At 37.4% G+C, this 21777-nt stretch overlaps 1 long non-coding RNA gene across 2 annotated transcripts in view; it reads left to right on the top strand.

Annotated features, from left to right (window-relative positions):
- The first annotated feature begins 4412 nt into the window (after positions 1 to 4412).
- Positions 4413 to 21777, top strand: part of LOC108177460 (uncharacterized) — a 48413-nt gene continuing 31048 nt past the window's right edge. The window contains exons 1-2 of one of the 2 annotated variants that reach the window (XR_011388575.2): positions 4413 to 4520; positions 12449 to 12551. This is a non-coding gene — a long non-coding RNA (uncharacterized LOC108177460). The remainder of the gene's footprint in view (positions 4521 to 12448; positions 12552 to 21777) is intronic. The other variant, XR_016233410.1, reaches the window with a different exon arrangement.

Below are 21777 nucleotides of genomic sequence, written 5' to 3'. Positions count from 1 at the left end.
TTTAGCCATAATGTAGCACTTAGCTTGATCTCCTGCCTAATATGTTGAGAGATAATGACTTAACCAGAAACTACACCTTTCCTCCTCATATTTGGGTACATAGATGTGTTTAATTCTTTTTAAAAAAGGAATTCATAATACTCAGTAGACTGCTGTGAAAATAAAAATGAAACACTTTTGTTTATAGGGACTTGAAATTTAACATTCAAAAATAATGCAATGCCTTACAGAACTTTGAAGTAATCATGGATTCTACCTCCGTGTTACAGAGTTAGTCATCTAGTGTCAAAATATAAGCATTTTGTATAAATATCTTGTTTCTGTCCTTGATAGAGGCTAAATGAAGTTAAATATGTGCTAAATGGCACAGTAAGCCCTTGAAACAACCAGGGAAAAAAAATGAAACCACTTTTTCTGGTAAGCAATTTAAATCATATCATAATCTATGATCATCATGTACTATATTATTTAACTTATTTAAGCTAAATTAATGTTTGCATTGACTCTATTATGCTTAGTAATGTTGTGCAGTGTTTGAAGCACATTCACTAGAGAAGCAAAATACTCAGTGGTCCATTCTACAGTATTTTGCTTTCTCTGTGATAAGGTGGTGATCCATGACTAGGTGGCAAAACCATTTTGACCAAAGGTCTCTCCCCATTCTCCTTTTCCCCTCTTTCTTCTAGCTTAGTCCAAAAAAGAAGTCCAAACATCTGAGAATTAAATGTGGAAACTTAAGAAATTGTTTGGGAGGATATTTATACTGCAAAAATTATTATTTGGAGATTCTATGCCAACTTTAATAACAGACGATTTTGAAGGACTCAAAATTAAGGTTATTAAGTGTGAGATCTAATTACAAGGCATCTGATAAAAACTTGAATTTACAAAATCCATTTTTTTCTTACTCCACTACCTTAAAATTCTTTTAAAAATAGGTTCATTTTCATTCTTTGATTTGCCTTCAATTTGTAGAAATACTTCGATAATCTTGGAGACTACTCGAGAAGGATATAGACTATGGACCAAGTTAATCATATAAGTTTGTACTACTGTCATCTTGACAAATAAGTAAACTTACTTAATGAATTTTACATCTCCCTAATTAAAACTACATGGATTAAATAAAAGCAAAGGATATTAATCATATTTTACATTCCAAAAAAGGTGAAAAATTACTGATTATGAAATACTATCCGCAGTTATTCCTCTTAAAATTAACTTATAAAAACAAAATTACAATTACAATCATAAGATTTAGAAACAGCATATATATAATTACTGCAAATATTTATAATCCCAGTTCTGTTTGATAAAATTGAAACATAAGAGTTTTAATAGAACTGCAAGTAACTGAAATATGAACATATATACTGCCATAGGCAGATGAAAAATAAGAGTATCTTTGTCAATCATTGTTAGGGATTGATTATCCCTAATCTGAAAAACAAAAATCTGATATATTTCAAAATCCTAAACTGTTGGATTATGATATGACATCACAAGTGAAGAATTTCACATTTGATCTCCTATGATGTGTCATAGTAGAAATGCAGGCATTACAAAAAATTGTCTAAAACTATCTTCAGGCTATGTCTATAACATGTATATGAAACACAAATGAATTTGGTCTTTAGTTCTGGGTACCATCCCCAGTAAATCTATGATATGAAAATATTTCCAACTCTAAAAAAAAAATGTAGTCTAAAACACTCTGGTCCAAGCATTTTGATTAAGGGATGCTCAACCTATTCTAAAACTTCTTTCTTCTCTGAGAAGTGATGAAAAACAATAGGATTATCCATTACTGAGGATTTTAATAAAAACAGCAATATCAGTTACATCTATTGAGGAAGCAAAGAAAAGAATTCTTAGAGTTATAAATTTGAAGTCTAAGAAGGTCCTCAAAGCAAGACTTAGATCAAATAACATGTACTTGTATTTTTGAAAATATAGTGTGAATTGCATAACTAATTTTAAAGCGTTTTAGTAGGCATTTTTAAAAGGTAAGGAATGGGTGAAATTAACTTTAATAATGTATTAATTCAATGTATCTCAAATATCACAACATGTAATCAATATAAACTGATTAATGAGCTATTTTATATTTTTTCATACTTCAAAATCTAGTGAATTTTGTAGTCATAACGTATCTTAGTCATATGCTAAGGGCTTAGCAGTTGCATATGTGACTACTACATTGGAGAAAACAAGTCTGAGAATTCTGAGTCTAGAAGTCAAGAAGTGAATACAAATGTTGGGCTACATTATTTGTAATACAGCTTCAAAGGTTTAGCTTTTGAGTCAACACTGAAGATGATCATTTTAAGCGGCTAATATGGTATTGATGTTACAAATGAAAACACTAAGATCCTGAATGGACTTGTTATGTACTGAGTTGTGACCCAACTCCCTCCACCCCTGGCAGCAAATTCCTGTTGAATCCCTAACCCCTAGGACCTCAGAACCTTTAAGATGATGACTGGGTTAAAATGAAGCCATTAGTTTGGATCATGATCCAATCTGTGTATTTATAGCAAGAGAAAATTGAACACACAAAGAAACACAAGGGATGGGTGTGTACAGAGAAAAAGAGCATACAAATGAATTGCAAAACCAAGAAGGATGCCACCTGAAAGCAAAAGAGGAAAGGCCTCAGAAGAAACCAAACCTGTGGAAATCTAGACCTGGAACTTCTGGTCTCCAGAACTGTGTGAGAAGATAAATTTGTTTGTTATGGTAGCCCTAACAAACAAATGCAGTCCAATACTGAATAGCAAGGTCATGCAGCTCATTAACAGCAGAGACCCTGTTTGGTTTTTAAAATTAATTGATTTATTAATAAGGCTGAGTGACAGAGAGAGAAACAGAGACAGAGAGATCTTCCATTTTCTGGTTCACTTCCCAAATGGCCACAACACCCAGTACTAGGTCATGCCAAAACCAGGAACTGGACTCCAACGAGTTATTGTAGATGGTGTTAGGGACCTGAGTACTTTGGCCATCATCTGCTGCCTTCCTAGGTGCATCAGCAGGAAGCTAGATCAGAAGTGGATTCCAGCTGGCACTCCCTGATATGAGATGGTGACATTGCAACAGGTGGCTTAATCTTCTGTGTCACAATGCCAGCCCCAGAACCTTGTTTTAAACTCAAATATTTAGACAGTTATTGATGTTTCCACGTTTCCACTACAATTTCCGTGTTCTCTCTACCAAATTCATGCTCCATGTATTTTCTGTGTTTTTAAGTTCTTCTTCTTTTTTTTTTTTTTTTTTTTTTTTTTTTTTTTTTTTTTTTTTTTTTCAGGCAGAGTGGACAGTGAGAGAGAGACAGAGAGAGACAGAGAGAGACAGAGAGAAAGGTCTTCCTTTTGCCTTTGGTTCACCCTCCAATGGCCACTGCAGCCGGTGCACTGCACTGATCCGAAGGCAGCAGCCAGGAGCCAGGAGCCAGGTGCTTCTCCTGGTCTCCCATGGGGTACAGGGCCCAAGCACCTGGGCCATCCTCCACTGCACTCCCCGGCCATAGCAGAGAGCTGGCCTAGAAGAGGAGCAACCGGGACAGAATCCAGCACCCCGACCGGGACTAGAACCCGGTATGCCGGCGCCTCAAGGCAGAGGATTAGCCTACTGAGCCGCGGCGCCGGCCTGTGTTTTTAACTTCTGTTTTTGAAAGTTCCACCTGCACAGAAGTGGAGAAAATAGTAGAACAGGCCACCATGTACTCATAAAATAGCATTACAATCATCAACCCATGTTCAATATTCACTCACTCCCCATCCATTCCCACCCTGCTGGATTATTTTGAAAAATTCTAGATAATAAATCTTTTAGACTATAAATATTTCACAGTATGTCTCTAAAAGATAACATTTAGACATTTTTTTTACCACAATACCATTAGCACACCTGCAAAACTGAAAATTTTCTTAGTGTCATCAAATACCAAATATAACAATTTCTCCAATAAACAATCTGTTTGAATGTGAATCCAAATAACATTCTGAAATAGCTAATTTTATATGTCAGCTTTACTGGGTGATGGGATACCCACACAGCCAGAAACAGTATTTCTGGGTCAGTTTGGGAGGGCATTTTCCGAAGAGATTAGCACTTGAAACAGTAAACTGAGTAAAGAAGATCCTCCCAAATCAATGTTGTTGGGTCCGATTTGTTGAGGGCCTGGACGGAACAAAAGTCAAAGGAAGGGGGAATCCTGTCTCCTGGAGCTGAGGCATCCATTTTTCCCTGCCTTGGGACATCTTAGCTCCAGGTTCTTAAGGCCTCCAGAATACGGGACTTAGCATCAACAGCTCTGAGGACTCTCAGATTCTTGGGCTCTAGACTTAGACTGAATTACACAATCTACTTTACTGGAGAACTGCATGTACATCATGTGATTCTCAGCCCCTACAATCACATGAGCCAATTCCCATAAAATATTCTCTTCTACATCTACCTCTATGCTATTGGTTTTATTTCTTTGCTGAAGCCTAATACATATCCATGAACTGCACCTGGTAAGTGTATCTCTTAAATATCTTTAAATATCTTTATCCATCTCTTCATTTTTCCCTTACAGTTTTATTTGTACTAGAAACTTGTTTGTTTGTTCTACAGTTTCCACAGTATGAATTTTGTTGATTATACCTCATTTAGTACACTTCCTTATTATTTTTGCAAATTGGTGACTAGATCTGAAGATTTGATCAGATTGAGTTGGAAAGACTGTATCATCAGCAATGGTATATATTTCTGTTAGGAGAATATAATATCTGGTTGCTTTCTGTGTGTGTGTGTGTGTGATATTCAAAGCCACTGGCTGTTGCTTAGACCACTCAAGTAATTAACTTACCAAATGGTGTTTGTCTAATTGTCATCCCTTTCTCATTTATTTTTTGGTTGCTTGTTTTGATAAAAAGAAACTTTCTTTTATCAATCATTTGTTATCCTAAAGTTCATTTCATTATAGAAAGGCAGAATAAATATATGGTTCTTTTCCCTTATTAACCAATTTTTAAAATAATGAATTGGTTCCCTACTGTCTTCCAAAGGTGACCAGTGATTGTTTAGTATAAATAACTATGCACTCAAATACTTAAACTCACATGATGTAAGAAATATAAGTGATGCTCCAATTGACGTTGGATAGGTTATCTTTTAAAGTTTTAAATAGAATTAAGTAAATTAAATCAGTGTAGTTCTTTTTAAATGATACTTGGGGATGTGACAAAAGATTAGTGAAAGTATTGTTTACTCAAATAAAATGGACTAACATATAAATGTTGGCATACTCCTATATTTCACTTAGGATGCCAAGAAGCCTCCACTGTATACGATTTCAAAGAAATAGGAGGTATTTTTTACCCCCTAATTATTGCAACATAATTATATTTAAATATAATCAAAATCTTTCAACATAATACCTTATTCCATTTATCAACTAAAAAGTGAAAATTTATGAGCACAAAGAGATTTAGCATTCTCTAGTCTACACATGTTAGCATGTGCTGAAAGCAGTACATTGATAGAACATGTTGCTCAACAGGCAATATTAACTAATCTAGCAAAATATTAGAACTTTCATCATAGAATGTGAGTCAGAGAAATTGGCAAATTTGAAAGCAGAACCTAGAATTACCTATGTTAGAATAAATTGGCAGCTTTATTTAAAGAAGTTTTGAGGAAATTGAATTTAAGTGACCATGCAATAGCATTCCTTTCTAAATAAATTACAAAGCAGAGCTACTTAGTCTAGCTTTCTGAGAAATTGACACACATTGGATGAGGCAGTAGATACTTTAAAATAGATGAATTTGAGTAAAATCAAGGATATCTAGTAAGATTATAAAGAAAAAGCCTATGGACTTGATCAAGTCACTTTATAAAATACCACTTATTAACTGGAAAATTGAATAGTGTGGTTTTCAGATAGTCTCTGAGGCACTATTTCACGAATTGGATTATAGTAATACAAAGAATGTCTTACTTTCCTTTTCTCATATGGTTCCTAATATTTTAAAATCATATTGTTCCAGAAACTTTTGAATTTTTAAAGTGAGAGTTTTAATATTAATTGTTAGTGTTTTAAATTTTTTTATTTATTTGAGAGGCAGAAACAGAGAGAAAGAATATTTCAACTGCTGATTCACTTCCCAAATGCCTGCAACAGCCAGTCTGGGCCAGGTCAAAGTCAAGAGACTGGAAGTTCATCCAGGTCTCCCACGTGGGTGGCCATCACTTTTGCCTCCCAAAGTCTGCATTGGAAAGGAAGATGGGGTCAGGAGTGGAGCTGGTGGGATGTGGGCATCCCAAGCAGCATGTTAACTGTTACACCAAATGCTCATATAATTTTTGATTTCTTGCTGTATATCTACTAAATTTAAAATTTTCATGTGATCTAAAAATAAAATTTGTCAGAACCCCTGTGATTCATTTATTTAAAACGAAGATGTATCAATACAAGATTTTCATTTCCAAACTACAATGAAAGTTGTTATTCATACACCTTAGAAATTATACATTTTCAGCGTTCTTGCACATAGTAGGAAGATTTTTTTCATGCTTAGTAATGTGTGGCACACAGCAAACTTAATAGTACAATGAGGAGAGAAAAAGCATTTCTATCAAACCTGTTGAAACATATCACAGGAAAAATATATTCCTTGGGAATTACAGTTTTGTTTTTCTGAGCTCAAGAAGACTGATATAAAAACCAGCTATTTATACATTTTGTTTGCTTCTGACTTCATTACTGTCCTGAATTCTAATTTTGTTAGCAGAAGTATATTATAAGTAATATTTATGTAATTTATATATATATGATTTAAGCTCAAATGTAAATATGTGCTTTACATTATTAGAATTTTTAGACAAAATTTTCCTCTATTTCAATTTTTGCCACTTCTCCCATTTGCTAACTGAAGTTTGGGAAATATTGTATTATCTCGTGAATGCTCTTTGAGATTACGAAGAACAGTACTTTAATGCAGTTTAGATTTTGACCAGAAATTGGTTCTTTAAAATTCTTTGTGTGAATATCTTTTTTTTGTTTTGTTTTTTTATCATTGATTAGAATGTAGGCACAAATGAGAATCATGCAAGTTTGACCTACAATAAAGAACAAAATGGGCAGAATAAAGATCACTAACTTTACTTTTTCTTCTCTGATAGATTTCATTTTTGTCAGATTTGTGGTCATAATTTTATTTCCTAATGAGAGCACATAATGAAGTAGTGATTAGGCATTCAGTTGAGTAAGTCAACAGGACCTGACTTAATGCCTTAATGTATCTTTCTGTACCTCAGTCCATTATGTGTAAAGTTGGGAATAAAAAAATACCCATATATAGGTATGGATGGCTTAGCATCTGGCATCTGGGAAGTCCTCAATGAATGTTTGCTATTTTTTTAAGGTTTTATTTATTTATCTGAGAGGTAGAGTTACAGACAGTGAAAGGGAGAGAGAGAGAGAAAGGTCCTCCTTCCGTTGGTTCACTCCTCAAGTGGCCACAATGGCTGGAGTTGTGCTGATCCGAAGCCAGGAGCCAGGAGCTTCTTCCCAGTCTCCTATGCCGGTGCAGGGGCCCAAGCATCTGGGCCTTCTTCTACTGCTTTCCCAGGCCATAGCAGAGAGCTGGACTGGAAGAGGAGCAGCAGGGACTAGAACCTGTGCCTATATGGGATGCCGGCACCACAGGGGGAGAATTAACCTACTGTGCCACAGCTCAGGCCCTGAATGTTTGTTATTATGATGTATTCCATACCTGCTATCATGTGCATTCATAGTGAGCACTGAACTAAAACTTTAGAAAAGATCAACTCATTTTGTTGTTTTATGCTCTGGATTATACAGATAGTCAAGGAAAAATTGAATATAATAAAAAAGAACAATATATCTTGAAAGTTTCATATGCCCACTTTATACTTTAAAAACATTTTAATTTTACTAAGTATGAAGAAAAATAAATATAAAAATAAGAGGTTCATGTTCAGCTTTTCTATTGTCACATTCCAAGACATCTGAAAACTCAGTGGTGTAACACATGAATCGTTAAAATTTTTCTTTTTTAATAACCTTATTGATGTTTAATGGGCACAGAATATTAGAGTATACAGTTTGATGACCACACACACATACACAACTATGAAATCATTGCCAGAATCAAGATAATGAATATATCCATGAAGTTTATGATTCTGTAGATCAGGGATTAGGACAGGCACGGCAGAGACAGCTTATCTCTGATACACAATGTGTTTGGCCATAGCTAGAATTCTAAGAATAGATTAGGGTTGCTGGAATGGCTAGACTAAGGGCCGTATGTCTTGGGTAATTGTTCTTTATCAGGAGATGTTTGCTGGATGGAGAAGGTCTAAGATGGTTTCTTGATGACTGGTCTTGGTGCCTAGGCTGGGATGGTTTGAATAATGGAGACCTGATAGGTGTTCTCAGCTCTCATAGTATCTCAGTGTGGCTTTCTCTCATGGCAGCTGGCTTCTCCCAGTTCCATCAGAGTGTCCCAGGGGTTAGGAAATGAAAGCTTCCAATCCCTTACTGCCTAGACCCCGGAAACTGGCACAGTTTCACATCCCTGTTTTATTGTTCCAAGCAGTCACAGAGCTCTCCCAAATTCTAGGAAAGAAGGAAATTGACACCACTTTTTGATGGGAAAACATCAAATAAATTTTGACTTCCTTAAAGCACCACGTATGTTTTGGATACCCTATATTCATGAGTACAAAAAGACTTCAAATTGAGGACATGAACAAACTATTTCTTTGTGTTACAAGGACAATAGTAGGGGTGATCATTTCCCTGAATACTTCTGTCTTTATTGCTTTCTATCAGGAAACATTCTTAAAGTAACCTGGAGTTGTTTTGCCCGAGTATGATAGCAAAGAGTACATTTTAGCCATGTTAAGTTATTTTCAAGTTCCAAAATCATTGAGACATGACCATTTAAGATAGACATTTTAGATTCTATTAATTTTATCTTCATTTATAAAAATTTCATTTTTTTAAGTTGAGGAAGGAATTGCAACTCTGTAAATGAATCTGTTATATTTCAACAAACTTAACCAGAGATCATTTCAAATAGATGCATTGTATTTTCTGAATAAATAAAATCTAGTGAGCATAGCATAGTGAAGGAATGTCATTAAGCCAGTGTAAAAATATATCTTTCCAACCATCATGTGAAATTTGTGAATTTAGCATAAAATACAGTGAAAAAAATGTTAAGTTAGTGAAATAGACCAACTAAACTTTAAGCCTTTTAAAAGAATGGTTTATATTGTGGCTGTTTGAGAAACACAGGAAAAGGCAATGTATAAATACAGTTTACACTTGAAAGAAGAGAACCTGGTTCATTTAATGGGAATTAAATAAAATTGTTAATCATTGCAGTATTCAGATATTTTCTCAGTGGAAGTGACTACTACTTGGGGAAGAAGAGGTACTTTATCTTATCCGTTTGGATTCCTATTAGCCATAGCTCAACTCAAGCAACAACAATGGGCTTTGTTCCTCAAGTTTCTGTCATTCCTAAAATATCTCCTTTTCTGACTAAAGCACCCAGGAATGAGAAGAAGGAAGATAGAATTTTTCTGAGTACACATGTGCTTACATACACATATTTCTGTATCAGAGACATTACAAAGAACCATAAAATGTTAATCACTAAGGGGACAGGTGTTTGGCATAACAGTTAAAACGCCACTTGGGATACCTGCATCCTACAATCAGAGTGCCTTAGTTCAAGTCCTGGCCTTGCTCCAAATCCCTGCTCTGCTAATGCTCACCCTGAGAGGCAGCAGGTGATGGCTCAAGTAGTTAGGTCCCTACCACCCACATAGGAGACCTGAACTGAGGCCCAGTTTCCTGGATTCAGCCTGGCCCAGCCCTGGATCTTTTAGGTGTTTGGAGACTGAACCAGTAGATGGAAGATTTGTGTGTGTGTGTGTATCTGTCTGTCTGTCTCTCTCTCTCTCTGCCTTTCAACAAGAGATAAATAAATTTAAAAAGTAAAATATTTTTTTAACTTTTTTAAAATAAAAAAGCAAACAATTTCTTTTGTAAGTCACAAAATACTAGAGCCAGAGAATTGGCCAAATGGTAGAGTTCTGATCCTTAGGTAAATCAAAAGGTGATTTATAGGAGCAGTAAGTGTATGTTGAGGAGTGGAATTTAAAGCAGTGACATTCCTTGGAAGGGCAGAGGCAGCACTAAAAACAAACAATGAAAGCAACACATTTCCTTTGTTTTGAATATCTTATGTATTTGGTTACCAAATGTTTAAATCATATTTCATGTTTGTTTTGTGAGAGGCTCCTATCAGGATTGGTTTGCTTTTTAATCAGTCTCTTTAGAGAGTTACACTGAGTCTGTGGAGTTAGAGGACCTATAAAGCCAGGGTGAAAGCCAATTTAAATGAATTATTGTGATAGGGGTTAGGTTAGGTTAAACTACCTATCCACCCATAAACACTCTAGGCCTCTAATACTGGTCTCTGTGTGGAGGATGGTAAATTAACTTTTGGCACCGGTGGTATTAAGTTAATTAATTAGCATCAGAAGAAAGAGAAGTCACACATGGCAGGTAGTAAATATAAATGGAAAAAAGAAAAAAAATGTTCCTATATTGTTGAGCCTTAAGTTCTAGTTTCAAACATGCTTGTTCAAAATGTAGCTTCCTTCTTTCTCTAAACAGATTCTTCCCAGATGATGTCAGAAAGAGTAGCTTTATCTGTGGAATTTAGTGTAGGACTAAAGTTTCTTTCTTGTGGTTATCAATACTTATTGAGAGTCTTATGTATGAGCAATTGTGCTAGATTTTCAGGATACAGCCACAAAGAAGACAGATTTCCTGTCCTAGAGGAGCACACAGGTCATAGGCAAGATGTGCAAATAGACCATGAAATACAACAGAAAACCCTGAAAAAAATGGATTTGTATCTTAGTAAACAGTTAAAAGTAAAGTTAGAGAGTGCACTAGAACAAAAGGCAGAATTTCCAGTTATCAGACTGGAAAAGACCCACACTCTTATAAATTTGACTACATCAAATCATGCATCTCAAAAATTAGGCTACATAAAGTCAGAAAAATGACAAACTGGGAAAAATGTTTGCAATTCATAAATAAAGAACTAAACTTCTGAGTTTTTATAAATTAGCATAAAAAAAACAAATATCACAATAGAACCTAGGCGAAGGACATGGGCCATTCATTTAAAAGGAAATACAAAGGCTACTAAATATTTTGAAGTATTCTCAACTTCACTTATGAAATAGAATTATGAATTAAGATTATACTATTTTATGCCTATTAGATTGGCAAAAATAAAAAATTTGCTAACACACAAAGTTAATGAGGGTAGTGGAGAACTTTCATATATTACTGGTAGAAGTACTGACATCATAAATAGGAGTGTTGATTGTTGAATCAACAACAGGAATCACTGTACACTTGATCCCCATTTAGGACCTCTGTCCTTAATATGAGAATTAATGGTAAAACTAGTCTTCAAACAGTACTTTATACTTCGCATGTCTGTGTGGGTGCAAACTGTTGAAATCTTTACTTAGTATAGAGTTGATCTTCTGTATATGAAGATAATTAAAAATGAATCTTAATGAAGAATGGGATGGGAGAGGGAGTAGGAGATGGGATGGTTTGTGGGTGGGAGGGTGGTTATGGGGGGAAGAACCACTATAATCCAAAAGTTGTACTTTTGAAATTTATATTTATTAAACAAAAGTAAAAAAATGTATTACTGGTAGAAGTACAAGTTAGTGAAATCTACTAGGATAGCAATTTTGTAATACCTGTCAACATTACAAAGGCGTATCCTCTTAAATACAGAATTATTTTTTAGAAACTCATCCCACAGTTATACTCACAATACAAAAATGACCTATCTGCACTATTACTAATTTCTATGTATATATTTAATTATATTTGAAAGAGATACAGGGAGAAAAAGAGAGTCCACCCACTGGATCATTCCCCCAAATGACACAATTATGAGGTGCAGGCCAGGCTGAAACCAGCAATTTGGAACCAATCTTGAGTCACTCACATGGGTGGCAGGAACCCGAGTATTTGTAGCATGAACAGCTGCCTCCCCAGGTGCACATTAACAGAAAGTTTAATTGAAAGTGGATCTGGGACCCAAACTCAGGAACTCCAATATAGGATGTGGGTATCCCAAGCAGCATCTTACTGGCTGTATCAAATTTCCATGCCTAATTGCAATATATTTGCAATAGCAAAAGTGTAGAAACAACCTGAATGTCCATCAGTGGAGATTGGGTTAAACGAATTAGAGTATACCACATGATAGATTGCTATGTGTTTTAATTATGTATTGCTACTCACAACTCACAACTCACAAGATGTATTGACTTAAAACAGTTAACAGTTAACTTATTTTCCCTACAATTTCAGGAATGACTGGGCTTCGTTGGAAAGCTTTATATAATGTCAGCTGGATTTGCAGTCATCTGGAGATTCAGCCAAGCTGGAATGTCCAAGATGGCTCCTTCCCGTGGTTAGTAGTTGGTGGTGGATCTTGGATGGAAAATCAGCTGAGATTTATGACCAGAGTCCATTGTCATTAACTCTCCTCCAGGTGGCTTCTCTTCATGACTTGGGCTTTTTCCATCATGGTGGCTAGATTCCAATAGGGAGTATTCTCAGAGAATAAAGCTGCAGATGTTTTAAAAACCAGACTTAGATGTTATACAGCCTCACTTTTCTTTCATTCTATTGAACACAACAAATTACAGATCCAGCCTAGATATAAGGAGAGGGAAGTAGACTTCACCTTTTACTTAAGCAATGACAAAGAATTTTGTAACTTTTTTAAAAAATATTTATTTATTTATTTATTTGAAAGCGATAAACAGAGAGAGAGACAGAGACAGAAAGACAGAGAGTGATCTTCCATCCTCTCTGGTTTATTCCCCAAGTGACCATAACAGCCATGGCTGAGCCAAGCCAAAGCCAAGAGCCAGCAGCTTCATCTGGGTCTCCCATGTGGGTGGTTAGTGACCCAAGCACTTGGGCCATTTCCTGATGCTTTTCCCAGGCCATTAGTAGAAGCTGGATTGGAAGTGGAGCAGCTGGGACTCAAACTGATGTCCATATGGGATGCCAGTGTTGTAAGCAGCAGTTATCAGCTACACAACACTTTCTTTATTTTAAGATTTATTTTATTTCTTTGAAAGGAAGAGTGATGGAGAGAGAGAGAGAGAGAGAGAGAGACAATGAGCACAAGCTCTTCCATTCGTTGGTTCACTCCCCATTGGCCACAGTGGCCAGAACTGGACCAAAGTGAAGCCAGTTTCCAGGAACTCAATGGGTCTCCCATGTGGTGGGAGGGGCCCAGGCAGTTGGGTTGTTTTTTGTTGCTTCCCCAGGCATACTAGCAGGGAGGTGGAGTAGAAGCTGGGCAACTGGGACTTAACAGGCTCTCCAGTATGGGATGCCAGTGTCACAGGTGGTTTAACCCACTATTCCACATTGTAGCCCTCTGTAACTGTCTTTAATCCATCAAATTATGTATCTATCAAATAGAGATACTTTATGTACTGCTTTGAAATAATCTGCTACCTATTAAGTGAGGAGCATGTAACTTTGAGTAATATAATATCTATGTATACAAAAATGTGAGTTGGAAAATATGCTTAATTGTTTCCATATGCTAAGAATAACTAGAAAATGCACAAGAAACTTGGTAGGTTGACCCAGGTATGTAAGAATGCTTTGGATGCCTCTTTGTCCTATTGGAATTTGAACAATAGGAATGCACTTTCTATTTTAAAAAGTTAAACTCTAAAAACTTAACTTGATAAACATCATAGTCTACATTTACTGAACTAAAGCTTAATATGCACTTGGCAAGGGGCTTAAAATTTGAGATATATCCCTACAAATTGGTCCTTTTGATAGTGATTATATTCGTAGTGATTAGAATTCAAAGAAAAGAAAACTGATTACCTGAGACAGTAGAGAATGATCCAGGGGTATTCACAAGAAAAAGAGGTAGATTTTGAGCTAGGTCTTGGAGAGTGAAAAGATGACTGAGAATACTGTCAAGTTGCAATAAGAAGAAATCAAGAGGCACCGACCTAGTAGTTCCTATATTTTATGTGAATCATTAGTCAAGGACATTCCTTGAATATGAGCTTCTGAAAATAAGGCGGAAGGCTTGAAAATAATGAAAAGATTAGCAGCATTTTCATAGGAAATGAGAAGAGAAATAACAGCAAGTAAAATAGATAAAAATATGAATTTGCAATTATCATTAAAACAATGATGAGATTTTTCTCTTTCTACTCCACTACCATGGGAACATATAGTTAATTAATCTAGATAGGATTGAGGATGGATAGATGTGACAGAAGGAAAAATAATGTGGAATGATGTTAGTGTGAAAGATGTTAAAACTGTGGACTAAGAAATCTTGGGCAGGAATCTGGCAGAGATAGGAAACAATGGAAGATCAACAGCGTCCATGAAGACTCAAGGGGTAGTATTGGGAGAAAGGGCAGCAAAGTTAGAGAAGTAGGAGATAATTTGGTTACTGATTTGGAGCTGAATATTTGTAACATGGGACAATTTGGGGTGAAGATACAATCCAATGACTGACCTGAGGATTCTGCTTCTACTATCCATTGTTTAAACGCATTGACACTCTTAGTTGGGGGAATTACTTTTTTACCAAAAAGTATAAATTGAGTAAGCCCCTGTTCAACAATGGGGTGTGATCTTAGTGCCCATATTTTATAAACCTAAATAAAATCATGGTTTAATAATGGCCCTTCTTTTTGGTAATTTGTTAAATGTATTTATATGAAAAGACAAAACAAAATACGACATACAACACTATGCAGGTATCATGTTAGAAAATACTTGAGCCACAGTCTACGTAGACATTATAATAACAACTATAATAATGATCTAAGAATACCTATTTTCAAACACATTACAAGCACAACTTAATAGAAATATGTTTTAAGAAAAGACACCATTTATTAACTTAGTGGTTCTGTATTTCTTTGCATCCCTTGCTCCCTCAGACTCCACACTATTCAAGGCATTGTAAGTCAATAGCATTAGAGAAACACAATTTGGGTTTCACTCGCTTGATTAGAAATTTATCTTGGGAAAAGGCTCCCTAGCTAGAATAACTTTTCTACCCTAAAGGATGGATATATTCTTTCTTGTTCTCCTAGTTTAAAGAACTGGCCACTTCCATGCTCAGATTCCTAATTCCTTATGAAAACAGAAGCTACAACGAAACCACACCAGTAACTCCCACACACATGTCAGTTTTAAAACAACTTGGGGGCCGGCGCCACGGCTCACTAGGCTAATCCTCTACCTTGCGGCGCCGGCACACCGGGTTCTAGTCCCGGTCGGGGCGCCGGATTCTGTCCCGGTTGCCCCTCTTCCGGGCCAGCTCTCTGCTGTGGCCTGGGAAGGCAGTGGAGGATGGCCCGGGTGCTTGGGCCCTGCACCCCATGGGAGACCAGGATAAGTACCTGGCTCCTGCCATCGGATCAGCATGGTGCGCCGGCCGCAGTGGAAGGTGAACCAATGGCAAAGGAAGACCTTTCTCTCTGTCTCTCTCTCTCACTGTCCACTCTGCCTGTCAAAAATAAAAAATAAAAAAATAAAAAATAAAACAATTGGGAAAGGTCAGCCTATTTGACTTCCTCCTATTGTTGAATTTTACCCAGTTCCTGATTATATTACAGTCTGTTGGTAATTTTTTTTAATTCCTTTATCTGTACTAGAATTCTAAGCAACATAAATTAACAAGTAACTTTCTTTTCACGCTGAATACTATTTGTCTTGAGAAAAGATTAGCTGTGATAAAAAGCTTTCTCTCTAGTGGCATTTGGGAGGACATCAATAGTCCTAGAGCAGAGACCTGGTGAAAAGATAGGGCAAAAGGGAGCCAAGGAAAGCTCCCAGTGACACAAAGAGGTCACTGGTGTGTATTGTATCTCAATTCCATTGCCAAGGACACTCCTTAGTAGATTATATGCTAAATTTAGACTTACTGAAATGATTGTTTTAGCCTTCAAACTATGTTTTCAGTTTGCTTTTATTTCTACTTTGAAGTTATTAACTTTGCCCTAGTTATCTGAAAATATGCTTTATACCATGCAGTAGCTGAGGTGAGTATGCAACATCTAAAATTGTTCATAAGGAAGCCATTTTGGCCATCTTATGAAAAACTCCGTATTTGTCATTTTATTGATTATTTTACATTTCAACTGTCAGTTGTAGACCAAAACTGTCTGTAGTTTTCTATATGATTTCTAATATAGCTCATTTTATTTATTTTTATCTTTTAGATTTATTTTTATTTATTTGAAAGAGTGACAGAGATAGAGATGCATAGAGATAGAGATGATAGAGAGAAAGAGACAGACCTTTCATCTGCTGGTTCACTCCTGGCCTTAATAGCCAGGACTGTGCCAGGCCAAAGCCAAGTGCTAAGAACTGCATCCAACGGGGTGTAGCAGGTAAAGCTGCTACTTGCAGTGCCAGCATCCCATATAGGCGCCAGTTCGAGTCCTGGTTCCTTCAGTTCCAATCCAGCTCTCTGCTATGGCCTGGGAAAGCAGTAGAAGATGGCCCAAGTCCTTGGGCTCCTGCATCCATGTGGGAGACCCAGAAGAAGCTCCTGGCACCTGACTTCAGATCGGTCCAGCTCCAACTGTTGCCGCCATTTGGGGAGTGAACCAGCAGATGGAAGACATCTCTCCAGCTCCTTCTCTCTCTGTGTTACTCTTTCAAATAAATAAACAAATCTTAAAAAAAAATGTATGTGAAGCTCTGTACATTGCAGGGGATACTCTGGCTTGTGTAAGTTAGATGTAGATTCTAGATGAGTCATAAAAATAATAGAGGCTTTTTTTTTAAGTCCTTTTCTAGAGGTGAGAAGGAATAAGAAGATCAAAGTATCTTGGACTCTATGAAGGGATTGTCAAAAAGGGGAGTGATAATTAAGAATTTTGTTTACACCAAAGAGGAAACAGGTTTAATTTATAGCAGGAAAGGCTTAGCTTCAAGTTTGTGAATTTCCTGTCACATTGTACTATAAGATACTCTTGAGCTGGAAATTGCAAAAGAAAGGAAAGGTTACTTGACGGTAGTCAAGATGGCATTAGTAAACTTGAAGTCTCTCTGTATTGTCTTGAATGAATATGAAATACATCAATTTAGCATGAATATCATCACTATTACCTAAATGGAAGAGCAAGTTGGGATGCCTGATCACTGTTATGATCATTTAACAGGGAGAATCTCTTCACTAAGGGTGTCTTGTTAGCAATTAAGTAACTAAGCATCCTAGGTTGAGTTCCAAGATCAGTGATTTTTATAGGGAGGCTCACTACACAGCAAATTCTATTTAAGGTGAAGTCTAAGCCCTACAAATATTCCATTTGCATCACAATATAAAGGAACAGTATTTGACATCTAATAATCTGTCTTAAAAATGGTTTCTTCTGGGCCGGTCTTGTGGTGTAATGGCTTAAGTGCTGTCTGCAATTCTAGAATCCCATATAAGAGCCCATTTGAGTCCTGGCTGCTCCACTTCCAAACCAGCCCTCTGCCAATGCACTGGGAGGGCAGCAGAAACTGACCCACAGTCTTGGGCCCCTGCACTCATGTGAAGCTCCTGGCTTTTGGCTTCTGCCTGGTGCAACCAGGGCCGTTGCAGTCATTTGGGGAGCCAATCAGCAGATGGAAGACCTCTCTATCTCTCCTTCTCTCTTTCTCTGTAACTCTGCCTTCCAAATAAACAAAATTAAGATTTTAGGAAAAAATGATTTCTCTTTCTTTTTAAATTTTAGAGGCAGAGAAAAAATAAAAGAGAGTATTCCCACCCCCACCCTCCGCCAGTTCACCCCCAAATGCCTATAGTGATTGGGACCAGAGGCAGGGGAAGGGGAACAAAATAGTAGAACTGGGACCTCAATTCAGGTCTCCCACATGGGGTCAGGAACTAAACTACTGGAGCCATCACCTACTGCTTCCCAGGATGTGCATTAGCAGCAAGCTGGAATCAGGAGTCCAGGCAATTTGAAAAGGGACTCAGGCATCCCAACCTGCTCTTCCATTTAAATTTGCTAGCAATCTCAGCTTAAGTCACTGCATCTTGGCCTGCCAGGTGAGTTGCAAGTTTTGATTTTCATGAGATTTATAAAGTTTTAAAACTCATCAATATTTTAAAATTTACTCTTTTATTACATTTTATATCGAGGAATACAAGGGCATCTCATCACAATTACATTTTAGCTCAAAAGGACTTTGAAAATCATGGAGTTTGCCCACCTTTCATCCTGTTACAGACAGGCTGCCTCGTTGCTCAGCCAGGATGTGAATAGTGCTCCTGGAAGTGGTACAGTGCAGAGCCTGTTTAGCCATGCATGGTGCCCTGGTGACAGATGAGAAAATTGAAGCAAAGGGACTTGCCTCAGGCTTCTTAGGATGCTTGGTTTCTTACTGGCTTCTAGGCAACTCCAGGGGTTGACCTGCTAAATCTAAACTCAGATTACATAGTAGGACATGTTGTTTGGTTGGAACCATTAGAGAAGACAAAACTAAACCAACTGAAAAATGCATGCTATGGCTTCAATGTGTCACCCAAATTTGATGTGGTGGGAACTTAATTGTCCAAATTGTATCAAAATGGTATTTTGAGGTGATTGGTCATAAGGGCTCCATCTTCATGAATGAATCCATTCTTTCATGCATTAATGGATTAATAAATTATTGATGATTTTGCTTTAAAAGCTGCCTGTGTCTGGCATGTCTGCACGGTCTCACCATGTGGCACCCTCTACCATACTGTGCAGATGCCAGCACCATGCTCTCGGCCTTATCAGCCTCTGAACTATAAACCAAATAAGTATCTTTCCTCTTAAAATTACTCCATCTCAGATATTTAGTAATAGCAACAGAAAATGGAATAAGACACCAGGGGACTGAATTTTTTTGAAAGAGATTTTTAAAAGTTTTTATTTGAGAGATGAGAGACTGCAAGCACCCCAATCTGCTGATTCACTCCAAAAACGCCCACACAGATTGGGACTGGAACTCCACTGGGCCAAAGCCAGGAGCTGAGAACTCAGTTCAGGTCTCCAGTATGGATGGCTGGAACTCAATTCCTTCAGCTATCACTGTTGCTTCCCAGTGTCCACATTAGCAGGAAGATGGAATCAGGTGCTGGAGCTGGAGATCACACCCAGGTACTCTGATGTGGGATGTGGTCATCCTAATGGATGTCTTAACTGCTGAGTCAAGAGCTTGCTACTGAAACAGAATTTTTAAATGCATATGTAGCGTAGGCAGCCTCACAAAAACAGGGATGCTCTAGAGGATCTATATAAGTAAGAGATCTATATAAGTAAGAGAAGTCACTGAGGGACAGCTAAAGGAGACCTTGGGGGAAATGGAGAATGCATGCAGCAGAGCACACAGGTAGGCCAAGATGCATACTTTTTATTTGGGACCTGCGTCCAATTTAGATGTGTGACCTTTGGGCTTCATAATGGATGGAAGCATATATGAATGGAAACTGCTTTTTTTTTTCTAGCTTGGTGAGTTATTTGTATCATAGTCATTGTGATCTAGCTTCTCTCATTTGGCCTTGAAAGCCAAGTAGCATAATTTAGTTCTATGCAGTTTCTTATACCATGCAACATTATGATGAAAGTAATATTTTTATAAATTTTGTCTCATATTAATAAAGAAAGGGAAAGGAAGAGAGTTCTAGTTTTCTAAGATGCCGTTTGTTTTCCAAATATGCCATGTGTGTGCTTTTTGATATGTCAGTTGAGTATGATCTTGTATTTGCATTCACAATCCACAAACAAAATCTAAATTGCAACCTATTCCAATGGAAAACAAAAGCAGGCTGGCTGGCATGGAATATGCTGGCAGGCAGAGCACTGATCTGTGTGAAATTTTGTAAGGTTTCTGTGCTGACTACCATTCGGGTAGTATCCATATTGCTGATGAGATGTTCACACATCAGCTGCCCTAGGAGAAAGAAAGCATCTACACAAAAAACAGGAAAGATTCATTCTGATGATTAGAAAAACTGACTACTGCTAATGCTATTGTCAATGATATTCTACAAGAATTTTAATTAATTTATACTCAAGTGCCATTTCCCAGAGACCATGTGGTGTAGAGAAACCCCACACTCATGGTTAAAGGTTCCTGCCCTGACCCTGCTGTCAAGTAACTGTGAAAGACAATGGCAAGTGACACATGCCTGGACTGCAGCAAGGGGTTTTTCAGAAAGACAAGATACCCCAAAGAAATTCTGAAAAAATAAGGAGAAGGATAAGAACAGGCACTCGAAAGAGGGCAGAGAGGAAGGGGAAGACTCAGGGAAAAAACTGCTAACAATGACTCCAAGTGAGGTAACAATAACTCTCATGTTTCAGTGCCTACAGAAAGCCAAGCACTTAAAAAATATTAAGATTTTTATTAGATCAGGCAATAAATTGACCACCATACTTCCAAACTTAATTTATTTACATAACTCAGCAGTTGTTGCACTGTAGTGCCAAGGGACCAACTAGAAATTATTCTTTCAATTGCTCTTTGGCCTTTTGGGTATGATCAGGTGTAGAAATTATTCTTTCTGAGAGAACAAACTCTAGCTTGTGTAACTGTGATTCAGACAGGTTGAATTTCTTGGAGACATGTAGCAAGTGTACAGCTCCATTTCTCTGCTATTGGAGATTCGGGCGAAACTTTCATATGATTCAAGCTTCCTGAAATAAATGGTGCCTACCAAATGGGAGCATTCTTAATTCTGTATTCTAGGATTTCCCACCTGATGTTAAAATGCTTTCCAGGGGCCGTATTGTGGCATAGCAGGTAAAGACGCTGCCTGTAGCACTGGCAACCCATATAGGGGCCGGTTCAAATCTGGGCTGCTCCATTTCCAATCCAGCTCCTTGCTTATGGTCTGGGAAAGCAGTGGAAAATTCTTGGGCCCCTGCACCCACGTGGGAGACTTGGAAGAAGATCCTGACTCCTGGCTTTGGATCAGCCCAGTTCTGATTTGGGGAGTGACCATGTGGATGGAAGATCTCTCTCTATTTCTCTCTCTCTCTCTCTCTCCCCCTCTCCCCTTCTCCTTCTCTCCCTCTGCCTCTCTGTAAATCTGCTTTCCAAATACATAAATAAATAATGAGAAGAGAGCAAGAAAATGGAAGGAAGAGAGGGAGGAAAAAGGAATCTGATAGAAGAAGGTAGAGAAGTGAAGAAAGGTAGAAAGAAAATAATAAGAATCTAAGAAATAAAAGTAAAACCTAATGGAGTTAATATAATAAAAGAGACACTCAGCAATGATGATAGCCAGTTTAGCCCTACCTGACCCATGGGGCCACAGTAACTACTCCTGTACAAAACCTAGGTGGGAAGCATGACCTAACTGACCTGCCATCTTGCCAGTGGGAAGCACTGGGTAGCTTGCTCCCTTCCAGATGCAGAACAAGCCTCAACAGACACAACTTTCAGTTTCTAAAGGTAACATATTTTTGGTCTTGTAATACAAATGTATGCTATATATATAGAAAGATAGTCAACTGACAGCAGAGAGGCCTCAGGAAGATAGAGAGAATGTACAGGAAACCACTTAAACATGTAACTCTACCATAGTCCCCAGCCATTATTCCCCACAATCCCCTAGAAACCCTCTCTTCTTGTCTGAAGTATGGGCCACCTGTTTC

This window comes from Oryctolagus cuniculus, chromosome 5, assembly GCF_051225735.1.
Source record: "Oryctolagus cuniculus isolate XC-2025 breed Fujian yellow rabbit chromosome 5, ASM5122573v1, whole genome shotgun sequence".
Taxonomy (NCBI): Eukaryota; Metazoa; Chordata; class Mammalia; order Lagomorpha; family Leporidae; genus Oryctolagus; species Oryctolagus cuniculus.
This window is presented reverse-complemented; position numbering and strand designations above follow the sequence as displayed.